The sequence below is a fragment of the Notamacropus eugenii genome, chromosome 3, assembly GCF_028372415.1.
Source record: "Notamacropus eugenii isolate mMacEug1 chromosome 3, mMacEug1.pri_v2, whole genome shotgun sequence".
In the NCBI taxonomy this organism is placed as follows: domain Eukaryota; kingdom Metazoa; phylum Chordata; class Mammalia; order Diprotodontia; family Macropodidae; genus Notamacropus; species Notamacropus eugenii.
The window spans coordinates 37171373-37193164 of NC_092874.1; the positions used below are offsets into that span (position 1 = coordinate 37171373).

Consider the following 21792-nt stretch of genomic DNA (forward strand, 5'->3'; position numbering starts at 1 on the left):
TGGTTAGCACAGAGCCCATATAAATGACACTGGTGACACTTCACATTCCAATGAAAATATTGATGCTAATGAACTTTAATTTGTGACCTATAATGGCCCTTAAGTGGCTCACTTTAGTGTGAAAATTGTCACTGCTTCTCAATTGCATGTAAAGTAATCTAGTACTCAACCAATTCCAATCCACTCACTTGCAATACTAAGGACATATTTCAGACATGGTGACCTGCCTCCAGTTTTTAAAATTATCTCTCTCCTGGGGCTTTCTGAATCTACAAATAATAACAGCAATCTAAGGGAGATCTAAATTTGATATCTGGATCTCAAAGCAACTTCCTAACCATCAATATTTTTAGCTTGCCGATGCCAGTTGTTTACCTTTCTGGGACACACTTCTAGGGTCATAGATCTACAGAGGGGGGATCTCAGCTGCCATTTTGTCCAACCACCTACCTCCTTTGGGTAAGTGCCTCACCCGCACAAAAGCAGGAGATCACAATGAGCTGTCTCACCAACTCTCTGCTTGGCTAGAAGAGGGTTCTGAGGGTTTTTCAATAGGCAGGAGGCAGCCACCAAGTACCTTGACCGATGGAAAGGGGAAAGACATATACCCAGGTCTCTGACTGGAAGGTAAGGAAGGAATGAATGGTCAGCCATCCTACAACAAAGCTGTCCCATCCTCCTCCCTTCCCCCCCCCATAGGTGATTAGCTCAATGAATCATTTATTTATATAATACTGTTTAAATTTTCCTTTTGAAAGGAAATGTCCCATTAACAGTTTAGCATGCCATCTTTTTGGGAGGGGGAAGTGGAGGAGCTGCTTATTATTGTTTACTCCTGAAAAAAATTAAGGTACTTCCCTTCTGCTTTTTTTAGCTCAATGAGTCAGAGGGGGGGGGAAGTTGGGTTCTGTGTTACACACAAAAACTCAGGAAATGTGAGAAATGTTACCCTCCAGAGAATCTCCTCTTAGACCCCACCTTCTCTACACAGCCTTCCTGGACTACTCTGGCTCTCACTAATCTCCACCTGAACCACATAATATTATATGCAGTGTGGCACTGTTCTCTAATTGCTTTGTGTAGGTTAGTTTCATTTTCTCAACCTGACTGTCTAATCGCTGATAGCAAGGCCGAGGTCCCTACCTCCCTGGTGGATAGAGGACAACCCAATGAAGAGGCTATCATAAGATACAGAGTTTGGAGGTACTTGGGAAATCACCCAGTCTGATCCCTTCATTGAAAAGATGATCACACTGTGGCCCAGATAGACAAAGGGACTTGCCCGTGGTCACACAGGTGGTGACATGTCTACCTCTGAACATCTGTAGTAATGTTTTTAGGGTGTGTCTGTTTTTAATCTGTTACTTATGTTAAGAAAAAGAAGACACATTCCTTTTTTTAACTTTCTCAACCTGGAACACACAACTACCTCACTATTTTGACTTGAATCATCCATCATCCATAATACAGTGTGTGTTTTCTTTGGCCTGTTCCAAATTCTGTTTATGTCACATTTAATATTTTTTCATTTCAAACAAATGTCTTATTAACGCCTTTTTTCTCTCTGACATCACCATTACTTCCCAATGACCCTCCCTCCTTCTCTTCTACTTAGAATAGAACTCTTCCTTATACAGTTATCCCCTCCATATCACAAGGGTTATAAGTACAGCACCTCCTCAATCTGGAAAATCCATGTAAAATTTTTTGGCCCTCCCTTCATATCAGAGAAGAAGTCTGAATTTTTTCTCTTTCTTTTATGGGATGTTTACAGTACCTTATTGTAAAACTTGGGTTAAGTATTTGGTCATGGGCATATTTTCTGCATTTCTGAGTTTCTAAACTTTTTCTGCGTCATCTGCTGGCCTTCGTGTGTTATCTGTAGTGTCCACAAAACTTCCCCAAAATTCCCATTTACAGTAATTTTTCATGCTAATCCACAATCTATCTCGTAATGGGGAAAGCTGTGATATGGAAAGGATAACTAAAATAATATATAGCTAAGCTTAATACGGGGCAGCAAGTGAGGCACAGTGGATAGAGTGTGTGGTCTGACTCATCTTCCTGAGTTCAAATCCAGCCTCAGACACTTAGCTGTGTGACTCTGGGCAAGTCACTTAACCTTGTTTGCTTCAGTTTCCTCATCTGTAAAATGAGCTGGAGAAAGAAATGGCAAACTGCTTTAGAATCTTTGCCAAGAAAACCCCAAATGCGGTCACAGAGAGGTGGACATGACTGAAATGACTGAACAACAAAATCTAAAGAGCCAACATATGGGGCATGTCCAGCTACACAGCATTCTTCACTCCTTCTCTGCCCAGGAGTGCATGGTTTGGCTTCAAAGTCACATTTGGTCAATGAGTTCTTCAGATTTCTGATGGCTCTATTGCCCTCCTCACATCGTTGTGGTCACTGTGTTCTCCTGGTTCCTTCTGAGTAAGACCCAAGAAGCTTAGAGATTTCTCTAAATTCCTTAAATTCATTGTTTCTTATGGCACAATAATATTCCATTACATTAATACATCACAATTTTTTTTCAGTCACTAGGTATCTGCTACCACCACAAAAAAGGTGCCACTATCAATTTGTTTACATAGGATTTTCTTCTTGGACTTCCTTGGGTTGTAATGCTAGGTGAAAAGGTAGGAGCGGCTCAGTGACTTTTCCAGCATAAGCACATGTTTCTTTCCAGAAGGGATTTTTCTTCTTTTGTCTTCTTTGGCAAACTGATGGATCAGAGATGAAACCTCAGAAATTTTCAATGTGCATTTCTCTTATTCATGATTTGGAACATAGGGTTGTTTTTAATTTGAATTTTTTCAAATTTTTTAGCCAACTTATCTATTAGAAATTGGCTCTTATTCTTACATATTTGTACCAATTTTTCATAAAGCTTTGATTGAAAATCTCTATTAGAGATTTTTGCTATAAGAGTCAACAGCTTCTCTTCCCGTTCTAGTTACTTTAATTTTTTTCATTAAAAAGCTTTTTAAATTTTATGTTAATAAAATTGTCTTATCTGTTATGATTACCCCTTTCCTGTTTGGTTAAGAACTTTCTCCCTAGTAATAGTTGCATCAGGTATTACCTTCCATGCTACATATATATTGCCTACCCAGCAAAGGATTCAGAGTTTTGAGGAGGATCAGTGATGCAGTTTCTATAAGTGATCCTAGGGGTTCTTAAGATTTAGCAGGTCAGAAGCCTTAGAGTAGGAATTCTTTTTTTGTGTCCTGGATCCTTCTGATACTCTAAGGAAGCTTTAGACCACTTCTTAAAAGAATGCTTTTATTTTTTTTTATTTCCACACTAGTCATGCTTTGAAAGAAGAATCAAAAGAAAAGGGAAAAACCATGAGAAAGAAAAAAAGAGAAAACAATATGCTTGGATTTGCATTCTGACTCCATGGCTCTTTCTCTGGATATGGATAGCATTTTCCATTATGAGTCTTTTGGAACTGACTTAAAACATTGCATCGAGGGCAGCTACGTGGTACAGTGGATGGAGCACCAGCGCAGGAGTCAGGAGGACCTGAGTTCAAATCTCACCTCAGACACTTGACACTCACTAGCTGTATGACCTTGGACAAGTCACTTAACCCCAACTGCCTCATCCTGGGTGATCTCCAGTTATCCTGATGAATATCTGGTCACTGGATTCAGATGGCTCTAAAGGAAAAGTGAGGTTGGTGACCTGCATAGCCCTCCCTCACTCAAAACAAAGTCAAGGGCAAGTCATATCATTATTTCTCTGATGACATGGTCTTCTTTGGCAATGAAGGATGAACACACACAAAAAACATCGCATTACCGAGAAGAGCCAAGTCTGTCAAGGTTGGTCATTGCACAATGTTGCTATTACTGTGTACAACGTTCTCCTGGTTCTGCTCAGTTCACTCAGCATCAGTAAAAGAATGCTTTTAAATAAACAAACTAAAAAACAGGATTACAGAGGAAACTAGGGATATACAAATGCAGTTGTTTTTAAGTTATGCAAAATAAATTTCCATATTAGCCATGCTGCAAAAGAAAACACACTCTCCAAAACAAGAAAAAGAAAGAAAGTGAAAAGAGGACGTATCCTTTCTGTACTCTGTTCATCAGTTCTCTTTCTCTGGAGGAGGATGGTACTTTTCATCATGGATCCTTTGGAACTGTCTCGGATCACTATGTTGATCCTCTAAGCTAGCTAAGTCTTTCACAGCTGATCATCATTATATCCAGTCTTTTCCTCCCTTCAACGTCCTCTACTTAGCCGAATTCATCTTCCTCAAACTGACCACTACGTCCACAGCAGCATAACACTCTATATTTATTTTCTATTTTACCATTTACAAAGCATTCTCACATATGTTATTTCATCTGATCTTCATAGCCACTCAGCAAGGAAACAGGTAGATATGATTATTCCCATTTTACAGAGAAGGAAACTTTGACCTAGGGATTTCCTTAAAGTCACACAGCCAGTAAATGGCCGAGAAGGCAAATGAATGACACAAGGTCAGAAAGTGACAGAGCTGAGACTCTGAACCCAAATAGTTCCTTTACCATTCCCCCTTGCTCAGGAACCTCCAATAATTCCTTATAATCTGTCTTTTTAAATCCTGTCAGGCCCAAACTCTTTAAAGTAATATGTTTCCAACCCACTCTCCTCTAACTTTCTACTCTTGCCCCAAATGTACTGTCTACTCTCGTCAGGTCAGACTCATCACTGTCTTCTGAAAACAATGTGTTCATCCCAACTTTGGTTAAGTAAATGGTTTAAAGTTGTACTGGTGCCTTTTCTGTCTTTGTTTTCCCTTCCCTTGGCTAACCATATTAAGTTCCTACCACAGATATTCATATGGCATGATGTCAAGGTCATTCACCATCCTGGATGGTCTCCTAAACGTGGCCGCCAGAACTGAACACAGTGCTTCAGTCAGGGGTGGTCTGGTCAGGGTAGTGTACGGAAGAGCTCTGAGCTCCCTAGTACTGGATGGTAAGTCTATTCACTGACGAGATAACCAAACTATTAAATGAGGGGTTTAAATAACGGCTCATGGCAGCTACAGAAAAGATGTCACTATCCAGGGCATCTGTTGCCAAATGAATTGCATAGAAACACACTGCTAGAAGAGTTTAGAGGAAGGTGGGTGCTCAGGGCCAGTTTCTTGAAAAATGACATGTTTTGATCCAATCCGGTTCAGCATGTATTTCTTCAGTTGGAACATGGGCGCTTATCGGGAATCATCCAGTGGTTCAGGGTATGCTATGATAACGGGGAGGCTGACTGCAGGAAGTAGGGGTGAGTGAGGGAGGGAGCTTTTGGACAGCCTCTTCTGCCTCGAATACCCAGGTGGCCCCAGTTGAGACAGATGGTAAAATTGGACATGGGGCTTATGTTCTAGGATCCTGTCCTATTTATTCAGTTAAATTTCTTTCATAATCACTCAGTTATTTGGGCTTTCACATGACAGAATAAAATCCCTGTCAAAGCTCTTAGGCTAGCTCATTCTTCATATCTACCATTTCTCTTCTGAATATTCAAGCATTTAACTGACTCCCCCACCCCCATCCTCACTTTCACTCACTCAGTCTAACCTGTCATATTGCCTTAACATTTATTAAGGATGGCACCATGCTAGGCACGAAGGAGGGGGAGAAGGACAGAGATATGAAGATAAATGAAGCTCATTAATGTTCATCGTACTACGATAATTATTGTCAACCAATTCAAGTCACTCATTTCAATTAACTCAGATCATACCTTCAATTTGCCTTACTCCTTCTGAATTCTAACCCTGTCCTTCGATACCGGCTGATTAGCAATGCATATAAATATCAGAAATTTTTCAATAGATTCTAGTCCACTGTTCAATTTATTTTCTTAAGACTAGGAAGGGTATAAAATGAAGAGACTCATGGAACCTCAAGATGTCAGTAATCTTCTCATTTAACAAAGAATAACTGAAGCCCTGGTGCTTAGGTGGTGCAGTGGATAGAACACCTGGTTTGGAATCAGGAAGATCTGAGTTCCAATTCAACCTCAGTCATTTATTAGCTTGGTGACCCTGGGCAAGTCACTTAACTCTTATTTCCTCAGTTCCTCATCTGTAAAATAGGGGTCCACTGGAGAGGGAGATGGGGAGTGGCTCCAGTATCTCTACCAAGAACCCCAAACTTCACTTCCACAGACGTCATGGGGGCGTTGAGCTAGATGTCCTCTAAGTCCCTTCCAGCTCCAGCACCACCATCCATTGAGGCCCTTCATGGCCCGGTCTGTTTCTTAAAAGTTCCTTGTTTGAAGATCCCCCCACTGCAAATAGTGGGGCACTGCTGGGCCATTCACATCTACATTAAGTCACAAGATTACTCCAATTTCCCTTTCTCTCTTAGTTGTAAAATTGTTTCTTATTTTCTCTTTGACATTTTTAATCTCTCCCAAACAGTGTGTGCCAGTTTCTAGATAACCAGTCACCAATCCTTAGAATGTCACCACAACCCACAAGGGTGAGGCTAAAAGCAGAAAACACTGGCCCTCCACCTGCCCTTAGGCTAGTAGGTCTCCTACCATACTCTGTGACCTTGGGCCCAAGTTGCCCTACCTCATTTGTCATTTCAGTTCCTCAGCTAGAAGGACATTCCTGGATGAAAGCACAATGATGAGACATTTACGAAGAGAAAGGTAGCTGTACTGTAGTTATCTGAGGTCATGTTGTATCCTGCCAAGAGGCAGATGCTCCCAGAAGGATGGAGAGCTTTGTTTTTGCCTGTATGTCCCAGATGCCTAGCAAAGGTCCTTACAATCAGTAGGTGATCAATAAGTATTTGTTATATTGAATCAGATATATTCTTCTGAAGGTTCTATGAAATCCTGTATATAGACTCAGGATTTTGAGAGATTATGACATCTTCCCATGAGACTTACTGTTTCACCCATTCGTTCATTCAATTCATCAAACATTTATTGAGTGTTTAGATACTAATGGGAACATAAAAATAAAGGAAACACGATGCCTACCCTCCTGGAGCTTATAGTCTTAGAGGGATCACATGATCAGAGTATCTAGAATTAGAAGGGTCCTCAGGGTTCATGGATTCTCCTCCAACTCATCTTACCGATAAGGAAACTCAGGCCCAGAGAGGTGAAATTTGCCCACAAATTTCACAAAACTGGTCATCAGACCCAGTCTCCTGATTTGAAATCACTATACCTTTCTGCCTTAAGATAATAAATCAATCAACAAATATTTATTATTATTAAAATTATTAAATACCTACTAGATACCAGGCACTATGCTTCTACTCTGGGGATACAAAGAGAAGAATGAAACAGATCCTGCCTTCAAGGAGTTTACAATCTACAACAGAAGAAGTCAGAGAAACATGTGAGTAAAGTGTAAAGGGGCAAAATACTCTAAGAGATGAGAAGAGGGAAAGGTATTTCTTCATTGGGCAGGAATTATCTTTTTTCCTTTATTTCCTCCTAATACCTTCCAGGAGTCAGTCCATCCACATTTATTAAGTCTATCATGTAACAGGCACAGTGCAAAGTCAAAGGAGATACAAAGGAAGATTAAAACCAGAACGTGCTCCCAACGAACTCAGTCTACACCACTGGTGTTCAGAGCTGGTTGAAAGAATGACTAGAATGAGCCATCACTGGACTCAGGAAGCATCCAGGGGCATGGCCAAAATGATGGGGCACAGCTTCCTGTCCAGGGACTTGACCAATTTCATGAAACTGATAGATGACCATTCTCCTATTTCACCCCTGGATTTTTCCGGATTTGGAATCAGTGTCAGAAGATGAGCTGATGAAAGGGAAATGATATCCTAGGAAAACTGGAAATCTATACAAATAGTTGAACCTTAAGAAGTAACAATAATTCAATTAGGACTATAATCCAAGTGGCTCAGTAAGTGACCAACTTACAACAACAAAAGCTCATTCTAACAAATCTTTTTTTCTCCTGAATTGGATGACTAAATTCAATTTAATTCAATTCAGTAACCATTTAAATGGCCCTGAGAGAAAAATCAAAAGATGAAAATAGTGAAAAGAGCACTGGACCTAGAGTCAGAAGACCTGGGTTCAAACACCACCTCCGATGCTTGCTAGCTGTGTGACCTTGGACAGGTCACTGAAGTATTCTGAGTTTTGAAATGTTCATATGTAAGATGAAGGCCTTGGACTGGGAGACCTCCAAGGTCACTTCCATCTTTGGATCTATAATTCCATAATTCATGTTGGAGCCCCAGCTCTGCTACTTAAGAAGTAGGATGCAGTTGCTCAGGACCTTTGCTTCCTAATTTGCAATATGAGGCCAGTGCCAGCACTTCCTCCCGGGGGTTGCTATAAGGATCAGTGACATAACATCTGCAAGTGCTTCATGACCACCAAGTGTCATATCAATGTCAACTTCTTTACTGAGGTACTTATAATCTCGTTCAAAATTTGAGCTCCCAACCTCTCTGTTTACCTAACTTTGAACACAGTCCCTGGTATCTGTTATGCTCAACAAGAAACCCCACTTCTTTTCTTAATTAAAAGCTACAATTATGTTGAGAAATCAATAACACTGTCTACCTTCCCTATGGCAGGACTCCAGGAGACTCTAGCCATTACTCTAGAGTCTGAGCCAGGCCAATCAGGCCTTCAGGATGTCCAGTTCTCCCACATTTCAAAACCATCGTAAGCTTCTCAAAACCACAAGCATCTTCCAATTATACAAAAATGAAAAGCTGTCTTTAAAATTGGCAAATCTCATCATTAGTATTTTTTAGATATCGTGACTGAAGCTGCTGTTTCCACCACTCATTGTACTACATAAATACATCATGGATCTACAGAGGGAAGGGATGATTTAGCCCAATCCCTTCACCTTACAGATGAGGAAACTAAGTCTCAGGAAAACTAATAATAGTCAATTTTAAGGTCCCTCTAGTTGGTGTATCTTACTTGAGTCTTATAAGGCGCTATAGCTATTATTATCACAGTTTTGAATGAGGAAACTGGGTCTTAGAGAGGTTAAATTATAAGGCAACTAGGTGGCATAGGGTAGAGTATGGGATTTGGAATCACGAAGACCTGAGTTCAAATTCTAATAGCTAAGGGACCCTGGACAAATCAGTCAGCCTTTGTTTTCTTATCTGACAAATGGGCATAATACCACATTCCTCAGAGTAGTTGTGAGAATCAGATGAGAAAACGTGCAAAGTACTTTGTGAATCTTAAAGCTCTATATAAATGCTAGCAAGCATTACACCTTCTGCATATATTCATTTATGTAAAAGGTGCTTGTGGGAGTGGTTCTGCTGTTTGCCTTCTGTCCTGCTCTTTAGGATGCCATTTGGGGTTTTCTTGGCAGAGATACTGAGTGGTTTACCATTTCCTTCTCCAGTTCATTTACAGATGAGGAAACTAAGGCAAAGAGGCAAAGTTATGTGACTTACCCAGGGCCATACAGCCAGCAAGTGTCTGAGGCCAGATTTACACTCACAAGGATGAGTCTTTCTGACTTCAAGTCTGGCATTCTGTTCACTGCACCACCTGGCTGCCCATGTAAATGGCAATGTAAGTTTCTAAAAGGCACAGACTATTTCTTCTTTTGTTTTTTTATGCCTAGTGCCTAGCAAAATACTTATGTATAATAGGTGCTTAATAAATGCCTATTGACTGATATATATATATATATAAAACATGTTAAGCTTCACAGATGTGAAGTACAGATAGGGAAACTGAGGCTCCGAGGAGTTACACGACTTGCTCATAGTCAGTTAATTAACAGACGTGAGACAAAGCACAACATACTTATAGCAATATCTCTTTTTTGAGACTGGTATGCTTTTTTACAAGCACAAAGCACATAAAAGCTGGGATGCTTAGGGAACCTTAGGAAGCCATTAGGAAAAATAAAAAGAACACTAGCCTGAAACCATCCAATTTAAGGCACAAAAATGGTTTCTGTTAATCCTTGTCAGAAGCAGCACGAACTGCTGTGGATAGAGGATCAACCTTGGAGCCAAGGTCCCTAAGCTCACGGTCTTCCACTGACTACCTCCACATGTCCCCATGCATGTGGCTGTCAGTTGCATCATTGACAGGCACTAGTAGGAGTTTCCTCATTGGGACTTCCCTATCCTGATAAAATGACAGATCTGGGGGAAAAAAAATCCTCATCAGGATGATGCCACCATCATCAGTCATAATGTAATTATCAAGATCTTTCAAATGCAGTCCCAATATGTTAATTCAAAATGGCACGTTTGGCCATACTGTGCCACATTCAGTTCATGAGAGTTAAGAACCATCTTTATCTGAACCAATCACGACAACCAGCTGGCCCTCTACCCACTCCTGCTAACTGCTAGATCTTACCATGTCTGATATGAATGCCAAAGGGGGCCTTCCTTCTAGTCCACTTCCACAGTGGCCCATCTCGTCAGCACTCACAGAATCTCACAGGCCGACTCGTTCCAAAAGTCTCATTGCAGTTTTCAGCATTATTAGCTTTTGGAAGACCCTGCATGTTCTAAACCCAAATCTGAAGGATTCCCTTGACTCTGGACCCCAAGGAAAGGGAGACTCACCACTGCCCCTAGAGACAGACCATGCCTCTCTCATTATCATTCAGTTTAAACTTAGCCTTCTACAATTTCTACCCATGACTCCTTGTCCTGTCCTTTCCTTTATTCCTCCAGAGGATGGCCCTTCAGCTATCATGTCCCAACTTGTCACCATTTTCAGTGGCTATCCTCTGGGACACTCTTCATCTTATCAATGGCCTTCTCAAAATGTGACACCCACCCAGAACTGACTACACTGCTCAGGACGTTGGCTAATCAGGACAGAACATAGCAGGACTCTCCAGTCTGGATCACTAGCCCTCTCTCTCTCTTAAATAGAGCCTAAGATAACAGAGTACACTGATGGCCCAAATGATGGCTTATAGGGGAGCCACTATCTAGCTATGTCCCTCCCCACCTCCACCCCCACCTTGTACTTGGGAAGCTGATTTTTTTTAATGAACTTTACATTTATTATTAGACTCCACCTTATTAAATTTTACCCAATTGACACAATATTCTAGCCAGTTAGTTATCTTCTAGAATCTTTCATAAACCAGTGTGATCCATGATGATGGGATTATCAATCAATTGGTAAGTATTTATTAAATGCTTACTGTATACCAAGCATTGGGCTAAGTGCTGTTAATACAAAGCAAAAACACAGTCCCTGCCTCTCAGGGAACTCGGATTCAAACTGGGAAGAACTATAATGAATAACATACAGGAAGTAGGAGGTAAAACCAGAATAAAGCCACATTGCACATAACTGGGAAAGGTCTCTTGCAGAAAGCAAGATTTGAGCTGAGTTCTGAAGGAAGCCAGGGTTGCCAAGAGGTGGAGACAAAGAGGGAGAGCATTCCAGACAGAAGGACCAAGGATACAGACTGAACATCATAGTAGATGAGCAGTAAATGAACAGATCTTGTTGGACCATAGGGTTCATAGAAAGAATAAAAATAAATAGACTGAAAAGGGCCAGTTGTTCAGGGCTTTAAAAGGCAAACAGAAGATTTTATGTTTGATCCTGGAGGTAATAGGCAACCACAGAAAGTTATGGTGGAGGGCTGAGCACAACTTTGTGCTCAGGTAGCATCACTTTGGCACTGCCAGTGGTTATGGATTCAGATATCAGGGAAGGGACATTAGAAATCACCTTATCCAAGCCCCTCATTTTACAGATGGGGAAACTGAGGGTTTAAGTGACTTTTCCAAAGTCAGGCAGGTAGTAAGTAGTAAGCAGGGACCTGAACTCAGGTCCTCTGACTTCTAAATCCAATGTTCTTTCCACTACACTAAGCTGGCTTCCTAAGCCACTAAATTCAATGCCTTCTTCTGAGAGCATGAAGACAGTATAAACAAGCAAAGAAAGAGGAAGCTGTGGTAGCAGCCAAACCGGGCTGGCATCAGGGCAGTGCCCAGAGCGTGTGTCAGGGTGTTTACTTTGGGGATGGGGATGTTGTGCGCTCCAGGAAAGAGAACTAGCTGTCAGTCAGACCTTCTCTGACAAAGAGGAAGAGGTGCAGAGACAGGCAGGGCCATTAAAAAGTGAGATTGGACCCCGGACAGACGAAGGGAGCCTGCAGGGCAAGGAGAGGAGGAGAGGACACACCTCTCCCAGAAGTCAAGGCATTCACTCAGTCAATGGGTGGGTTCTCTCATGACTACAGAGGAAGGGCTGGGCCACAGGGACACTCTAAGGATGAAGTACAGTAGTGATATTAGCACCACATATACCCACACCCACATCCACACCCACACCCACACACAACACTTGTGTGCACGGATGGGTATCAAGCTGCTCGGCTTTCACTCATACAGACCACATTTGTAAACCACAGGCCACTTATAGATCACAGTCACTCAGTAAAAGGGAGAAATAAAGTACACCCATACAGAAATAGAAATACTACAGGGGATGGTTTGGCCCAATTATTCAGAGGGGCAGGGTAAGTTAGTTTATTACACATGCCCATATAGTTTTTGTTATTGGAATTATTATAATACCCACCCCAGCCCCTATATGGAACATGGCATCCCGTAATACTGGGAGGCAGAAGTGATTGGATTCCTAGCCAAGACCAGAGGACAGCCTGCCTCAAACGACCCTTCATGGGTCATCTTGGTTCACTCCATAGTGGGAAGCTAAGGCTTGGTTCATCTGGGATCGCAAGGTCAGAATGAAAGCAAATCAGTTTGTGGGGAGTAGTAGTAGATTAAGTTTTCATAAAAACAGACCCCAAAGGCCTAAGATTAACAGCCCCAGATCCACATGATATAGATGAAAGAGATAACTGATTAGTCCATCAAGGCTGAATTGGCCCTGAGAGGTGGTTTATATTACTGGCTTCAGAAGGTGGTTCTGGGGACTGGTGAGAAGTGAGCAAGAGCTAAGGCATGGAGTTAATAGCGTCTAACGGGACCACAGCATGAAGACCTTCAAGATGGCATGATGAGAGAAGTACTCAAAGGAATGGGATGGAAGTAGCTTTGGAGCCCACAGAGATAAGAGGCATTTCTAAATGGGAGCTGGGGTGGGCAAAACAGGCTTCTCTGAACCTTGGCCAATAGGTTGAGGGTAAGTGACTCAACTGAACTGAGAGAATATGGAGTCCTTTCATGGGCCCAGGGCACCAAATGCCATATGCCAAGGCTGGAGACAGACTGTGGAGGGCTGGAAATGGCATCTCTGGTAAGCCAATTCCATTTAACATGAGAAATGAGCCATTATCGACATCCAAACCAAGAAGAATATACTGATAGGACAAAACTAAGGAATGTGATACTCTGTAGATGGCAGATACTCCAAAAGTATAGTTATAAACATCTAGACCTATGATACCATGATACTCCCCTAGCTCTAGAAACTCCAATGGCTCCCTCTTGCCACTAAAATAAGAATGCAAAATAAATGCCTTTGTTTGTCTTGAAAGCCCTTCACAATCTGGTTCCAGATTACCTTTACAGACAGACTTTCTTACTAGCCAGTTTGGTCGACTGCTGTTCTCCTTACACAAGACTTCATCTACATCTCCACACCTTTCCACATGCAACACTCCCCCTCTACACCTTCACCTCTTGGAAACCTTATTCCCCTTTTAAGCTTAGCTCATGTAAGCTCTACATTTACAAACCCCTGAGGCCTCTCCTCCCCCAGATTACTCAGTATTTACTTTGCCTGGTTTTTGCACTTTCATGCTATATCCCCTCACAAGAATGGGAACTTCTTAAGGGTAAGGATTCTGTTTCATTTCTTTGTGTCTCCATCACTGAACACAGTACCTAGTGCGTAGTGTATGTTAAAAAGTTTTATGAATAAATGAAGATTAAACTAAGATAATCTTTACATACCATGGACAGTATATGAATCTTTTTACCCTTCTGATAATAAGTAGTACTACAGTGTTTGCAAAGCACTTTATAAGTATTAGCTCACTCGGCCCTCATAATAACCCTGAGAGGTAAGTGCTATCATTAGTATCTCCATTTTACAGATGAGAAGACTGAGACAAACAGAGGTGAAGTGACTAGTCCCAGATCACGCAGCTAGTAAGTCTGAGGCTGGGTTTAACTTCAGGTCTTCCTTGGCCAATGCTCTCTCCAACCCCTTCTACAAACACAGCACATGCTCTACGTTTTCTAGTAATGCATCACCAGAAATCTGTAAGAGGCTGGTGTAACACTGTCATAGGCAGCAAGACAGTATTCAAATCCCACTCCTGGCTTTTATGAGCTGGACAAATCACCTAACCTCTCCAGGCCTCAGTCTCTCCATCTGTAAAATGAGGATAATAATATCACAGATCAAGTAGATCTGAACTTGCTAGTAAAGAACCAACGAAGAGTGAGCTTCCAGGTTACCCATGGTCCCTAGCATTCCCATGACATGTCCTTCCAACAACACAGGTGGAAACCTACATATCAGTTCATGTTTTTGTTCCTCCCCTCCCCCATTCCTTTCATCCCGGTTTTTAGCTGAGGGTAAACATAAGGAAAAGTTCAAAGATAACATAAAAATAGTACGGAAGTCAAAAGGGGAAAGTGGACCATTTCAGAAGTTTAGTATAACAGGTATGAACAGTGTCACTTCTCTGCGCATACCAGGCCCAACAAATGTCAACCATCTTGGGCAGTCGCATTGGCAGAAGACCAACAACCACCTGCCATCTCCCACCTCAGGGTCATAGCAAGAGTCTCATCAAACCTCATTGTGCTGCACCTTCAGAGAAGCCAAACTGCATCCCCAAATAGTGATGTCAGTCAATAGGCATTTATTAAGCACCTTCTGTGTGCTGTACTAACAGCTGTGTGTGCTGCGGCTGCCATATATTAACACCAGAAACCAGTATCACAGGGCTATTATTGTTCTCGTTGATTTTTTCTGACTGCCCATATCTCAACAGAATGCCAGCACATTATACTTCCTTTTGGTTTTTACCAATCCTGTGATTTCTCAGCCAAAGCAGGCCAGTCCCTTCTCTGGGACTTTATAGCCCCAGAGTGGCCCAGGGCATGAATAGGTTAAGTGACTTGTCAGGGATCACACAGTATGAGTCAGAGATAAGACCTGAACCCAGATCTTTCTGAATCAGAGGTCAGTTCTTTATCCACTACAGTATACCATGCTATTTCTTTGTCTGCTGTGTAACTGTTCAAAACTAAAGCAAAAGATATCTTGATTCTAGGAACCCTTCCTGAGCTTTTAAATATCATGCCTCATGGGACTTGAGAAGAACATCAGAAAAGTGGAATTTGCACCAATTTTCACTTTTAACAATTCAATTACTCTGATCAGCTATATTACAATCTTACCCAATTCTATGTATAAAAGTATGAATTCTTTTCAATGAAACCAAGAAGCAAAAATCCCAGAGATTTCCCAGAAGCGACAGTGCTAACACAGAAATGCACATTCGCTTCTCTGGGAAGAGGCACGTCTAAGTTAAAACTGAAAATCATCCTTTAGAAACTGAATTCTGCAATTCTAGGATATGAATAAGCACCTGATAGACATGGCTTACCATATGAAACTTCAAAAGGAAAAATCTTGGCTGTACTTAAAAAAACAACAACAAGAAATCAACCTCTACACAGAAAAACTCTGAATTAAGCAAAACAACAGACATTTGGAGAGCTGAGAGCTTTACAAGCTGCCAACCTCATGAGGTTATCCAAACAGGAATACGGAAATGTTAACGAAGCCAGTCCTCTCTGTCAGAGGGTCGCCAGCCTTGAAGATGAGTTATGTAACCTTCCAGTCTTTGCTGGATATTCCAGCCATCACTGCCAGGCCCAGAGGAGCTGTCCACCCTCCCTTCCTCCCTGCTACATCCCAACTGACTGATTTACAACAGTAGAGCAGGCAGCAGGTCGAACATCTCTCAAAATTAAAATATAAAATAAACTTAATTTACCCTCAAATAGAAAATTGGAAAGAATGGGTAGAATAGAAATAACTACTCATAGAAACTGAGAGATGAGATCAGGATATGAATTATTAACTTTATAATCAGATGATTTTTTATGGAAATATATGTACATGTTTATTTACACTGAATGTATAAATACATATATTTGTGTTTGTGCAGATATACATATGAATATACATACATTTATATGTGAATTTTCAGCACAATACAAAGATTTAAAACATTTCTTTTTTATATGCTTATACAGAGTGTCCCAAAAGTCTTGGCACAGTTTTCGCCTTTAATAGCTAAATAGTTTATAAGTTGTTAGTGGACTTCCCTAAAGTTTTTCTGCCTTTTCTCTGTGGTATCTTGAGTAACAAAAGGAGAAAAACTGAAATTCTTTCCAAAAGACAATCCTTTGTCTTGTGAGGACGAGAAGAATGAAGCAGAAACATAAAGAAAGTTGTTGTTCAGTTGTGTCGGACTTTCATGACCCCACTGGGGGTTTTCTTAACAAAGATAGTGGAGTAGTTTGCCATTTCCTTCTCCAGTTCATTTGACAGATGGGGAAATTAAGGCCAACAGAGTGAACTGACTTGACCAGGGTCACACAGCTAGGAAGTACCTGAGTCTAGATTTAAATTCAGATCCTCCTGATTCCAGGTCCTGCACTCTACCCACTGTGCCACTGAACTGCCCTTTCATTGCTTTATCAAATGCCCCTCCACCATGCCAAATAGTTAGTTCATTTCTAGACAACTTCAGTGGGGCTAACTTCAATAGTGTGGGTACACCAAAGGACTGATCAAGAAACATTTACTAAGTACCTACTATGTGCCATGTGGTTTGCTAAACACTAGAAGCAAACTTACTCCTCATTTTAGAGTTGGAAACCACCTTTGGACAAGGATGGTGCCGAGTCTTCCCTTTTGGATTTTCTACTTTGTTTATATACTAATCAGATGAAAAATTAAAAATTCAGGTGATTATGTCTACGTAATGATAAATACTCAAATGTTCAGAAACATCTGGATGAGTGACTGTATTTTTTCAGCTTTCATTTGGATGCCTGATTTCCTGTAGACACAGCCCAAGGGAAAGAAAGAAACACTGAAAATTAACAAGCAGCCTGTTGAGATTTATTGGGAAAAATATACCTCAAACAAATGATTTCCTGCTAATAAACAAAATGTAGGTACAATATTTGCTGTCACTTTCTAGAGCTCTATGTCATCTGCCTAGAAATGATAAATGAAGCCACGGGAGGAGATGAGATATCCTACGGAGAGAATGGAAAGAGGAGAAGAGAAAGACAGAGAGTGAGCCTTGTGGAGCAGCCATTCTTGTTGGCTGGAAGGATGAAGGTGAAGCAGTAAAGGATGGTGGAGAAAGACAAGAAGCAAGAGGAGGGTGGAGGAGAAAGGGAGAGGGGAAAAGGAGGGAGGGAGTAGAAGAGAAAGACAGAGAATGAGGGAGGGGGAGGGAGAGAGAAAGAAAGAGAGTAGTGTCGTAGAAGCCAGTGGGAGAGGAGAGGAAGAAGAGAGCACAGGAGGATGAAGATGACTGAGGAAAGAATAAGTTCCTAGAAGAGACAGCAGGGAATAGGAATAAAAGCTTAAGAAAATGGTTTCCATCGTTAACTAGGACATAAGTTCTTTGGAAAGAAGGCAAGATCCTTGACAGCAAAAATCATTATTTTTCTTCTTTTGGAATCCCTAGTGCTTGGCACAACACTTGGAACATAGTAGGGGCTTAATAAATGCTTTTGTTGATTGGCAGCAGAGAGTCTGCCATATAATAATCACTTAAATCAATGATTACTGACTGACCGACTGACTAACCAATCAATAATGAGAAGAAAATCAGTCTTGCAGTTCGGAGAGCCCTGGGCTGGAACCCCTTTCCTGGAACAGTGCTTGGCACCATAATAACAGATTAATATATACTTTTAAACTCATTCATTTATCCACTCACTCCTTTATTCACTTCTCTGAAGGACAATCTTCCTGTGTGGTTATATAATAGGTTAAATTATGTTCTAGTAGACAATACTATCTCATGTCCTATTACGCTGTACTATTATTAACAGCTAAGCATCCCCAGAGAAAGGCTGGAATGAAATTATGTATTTATAATAGCTAGCATTTATATAGCAACTTACAAATATCATCTCATTTGATTTTTACAACAGCTCAGGGAGGTAGGTGCTATTACTGTGCTCATCTTGCAGGTGAGGAAGTTGAGGTAAACAGAGGTTATGTGACTTGGCCAGGGTCACAACACAGCTAATAAATGTGTGGGTTTGGATCTGAACTCAGCTCTTCCTGATTCCAGGCCCTCCATTCTCAGCATATTTTATTGGCCCAAACCTGTATGAGGAATCTGGGTTGAGAAGGCTCCATCTACCTATGCAGATCTACCCCTGATCTACCCCAGTAATAATAATTAATAATAAATAATACAGGCACTCTCTACCACCTAATAGGATTTTTGTGAGGAAAACAATTTGTAAACTCTTTACCAAAAAGTTCATAATGTAATAGGCCAAACTAGGCGTCATCCTTGCCATCCTGGTTCTCAAGCCCTCGGACTCTTGGTGGACGATGGGGCCTGGGGACAAAGGGATTCCATTATATTGGAAGTTATGACTCAACTGCCTCAGGTGCCGCAGTTATATAAGGGAGCAGAAAGTGAAATGATCCCAATGGTCTGTTACAGAACTCCTAGTAAACAGGAGCGACAAATGGCCTAGATACATTGGAAAAATATATACAATTTCCAGGGGGGAATTTCTTTCAAGTTTTTAAAATTAGCATCCGTATTAAATGAAATATGATGTCTTTACAAAGGAAGGAAGTTATTCTTACATAAACTGAGATTCAGGGATGATGACTAGTATTATATAGGGATGTAAATGGGGCAGTGGGGGCCAGATTATAACATCAATGTGGAGAACCACCCTGAAGATTTCAGGGAAGGATGAGATTAAGGCAGCACCAGAATGTACATCAATGTCACTGCTGTCATTCTACAACATCCATGAACTGTGTTAATCATACAAACAGCTGGTGAGGCCCACTCCTCTGGGCAGCTCACACTTCAATGATAGTTTCTCGGTCTTCAGCAAGAAATCTTTTTAAAAACTGATATGAAAGACCAGAGCTGGAAAGAAAATTTGACTTTCTAACACAAGAATGAAGAGAACCATGAAAAGGCGAACAGCAAAGAGAAATCATAAGGGACTTACTAAAGTTGAACTGTTTACATTCCTACATGGAAAGACAATATTTATAACTCTTGAAACATTTCAGTATCTGGGCACTGGGTGGGAGTACACACACACACACACGCACACATACATAGAGACAGAGTGCACAGAGTGAATTGAAGAGGATGGGATCATATATATTAAAAAAAAATGAAATCAAGCAGTGAGAGAGAAATATTGGGAGGAGAAAGGGAGAAGTTATATGGGGCAAATTATCTCTCATAAAAGAGGCAAGCAAAAGACTTATTAGTGGTGGGATAAAGAGGGGAGGCAAGAGAAAAACATGAGGTCTACTCTCATCACATTCCACTAAAGGAAAGAATATAATGCACACTCATTTTGATAGGAAAACCTATCTCATAATACAGAAGAGTGGGGGACAGGGGCACAAGCAGGGTGGGGGGGAGGATGGAGGGGAGGGCATGGGGAGGAGAATGCAATACGAGGTCGACACTCATGGGGAGGGAAAGGACCATAAGAAAATAGAAGTAAAGGGGGACAGGATAGGATGGAGGGAAATATAATTAGTCCTATACAACACAACTAGTATGGAAATCATTTGCAAAACTAAACAGATATGGCCTATATTGAATTGCCTGTCTTTCAAGGGGAAGGGGTGGAGAGGGAGGAAGCTAAGGAGGTTAGAACTCAAAGTGTTAGGACCAAATGTAATGTTCTTACCACTGGGTAACAAGAAATACAGGTTAAGGGGTCAAGAAAGCTATCTGGCCCTACAGGACAAAAGAGAAGACGGAGACAAGGGCAGGGAGGGAGGATAGAGGAGAGAGCAGATAGGTCACAGGGGCAATTAGAAAGCTCGGGTTTGGGGGGGGGGAGGGGATAAAAGGGGAGAAAATTTGTAACCCAAAATTGTGTGAAAATAAATGTTAAAAATTAATTAAAAAAAAAACAAAAACAAAAACAAAAACTGATATGAAACAAAATTCTGATGAAAATCACTCCCTGTATCTGAATGCAGATTGAAGAACACTTTTAAAAGTTTCTTTATTATTCTTTTTTTTGGTTGCATTTTCTTCTGCAGCATGTCTAATATGGAAATGTTTTAAATGACTGTAATGCATAGTCTATTTCTAATTCTTGCCTCCTCAAGGGGGGGGAAGGGAAAGACAGAGGGAGAGAATATGGAACTCAGAGGTGTTTTTATGTTAAAAGTTACTGTTTGCATGTAACTGAGAAAAAAATTAAAATTAAATGTAAAAAAAAGAAAAATTACTGCTTTTTTAGGTTCCCCTACCACTATCCCCCCTTTAAAAAAACTCAAAAAGATGGGGGGGGGAGGAACAGAAGTTGATTGCAAAAAAAAGAAAACAGGAAAATCATGACAACTACTTGTATCTCACTGGTTAAGAAGATAAAGGACTTCAGTGGATCAATTATCTCTCTCATACATGTATCCCCTCCAGTGATACAGATTTTGACTTATCCTACACAGCTCCTGTCTATGTCCTGCTGTAAATGCTCTGTGGAAGGGCCCCCTCAGCATGCTAGTGCTTTTCCTCTAAGTCACTTGACCCTGAGTGACTATCAATAAAATACATGGTAGCCATGAGTCATCCTTCTCACTCCTGACCAGGCCACCATTTTTTCTCCCCATCCATCTTTCTGATGATCCCCTTCACAGTGATTCACCTGAGTACTCGTTTGTTGGTAATGTGTCAATTACTGATCAATTACTTTCTGAATGATCCTCAACCTGGGAGATAAAGGACTCCATTTAAGGAAAAAAAAATGGATGCTACCCAGTAAACAACTCCCCCTTAACCATCTAACATAGTAACTGCAATTCAGCAACATAACTTTTGCTCTTACAGTTCACTATGTCTTAACAGAAAGGAAGGAAATGTTTTTTAACCTCAATCGTCTAGAGGCAACATTGCCCGCAGAATCTAGTGTTCATTGTGTCTATTTTTCTCCCGGCTCTTCATTCTTCATTTTGCATCATCCTACAACTCTTCCCAAGTTTCTCTAAATTCTCCATAATCATTTTTCCTTATGGCTCAAGAATATTCTGTTACATTCATATGTCCAACCACTATACGTAAAACTGGTTTCTAGAAGATTGCCTACTACAAATAATGGCATGAGGAGTATTTGTGTGTGTGTGGGACCTTTCTTCACTGACACCCTTAGGTATAAACCCTATTGTGGCATGGCTGGATCAATGGGATTATAAACAATTTTGTAACTGCTCCCATTATTTCAAATGATTTTCCCTAACTGTTGGATCAGTTCATAGCTTCTTCTAACAGTGGATTAGTGTGCCAGTTTTCCCATAGCTTCTGCAACACTGGCGATTCCCATCTTTTATCATCCTTCCCAATCTGAAGAGTGTAAGGTAAAACCTCTGAGTTGTTTTAATTTCCTGTGGTTAGAGATTTTGAAACCATTCTTTTGATTCAGGTTAAACGCATCACATATATCAGTGACCTATACATAAAAAACCTTAATATTAGCAAAAAACCATGTGTATACGTATATATTTATGTCCACATATATGTTGATATGTATATGTAGATATTTCATTGATGGAAAAAAAGTCAAG

General features: G+C 40.8%; 1 protein-coding gene across 2 annotated transcripts in view; it reads right to left on the minus strand.

Moving 5' to 3' along the window:
• The window catches only part of PLCL2 (phospholipase C like 2), a 318760-nt gene that overhangs the window by 107619 nt on the left and 189349 nt on the right, over positions 1–21792 (minus strand). The gene's annotated exons all lie outside the window — the stretch shown is intronic.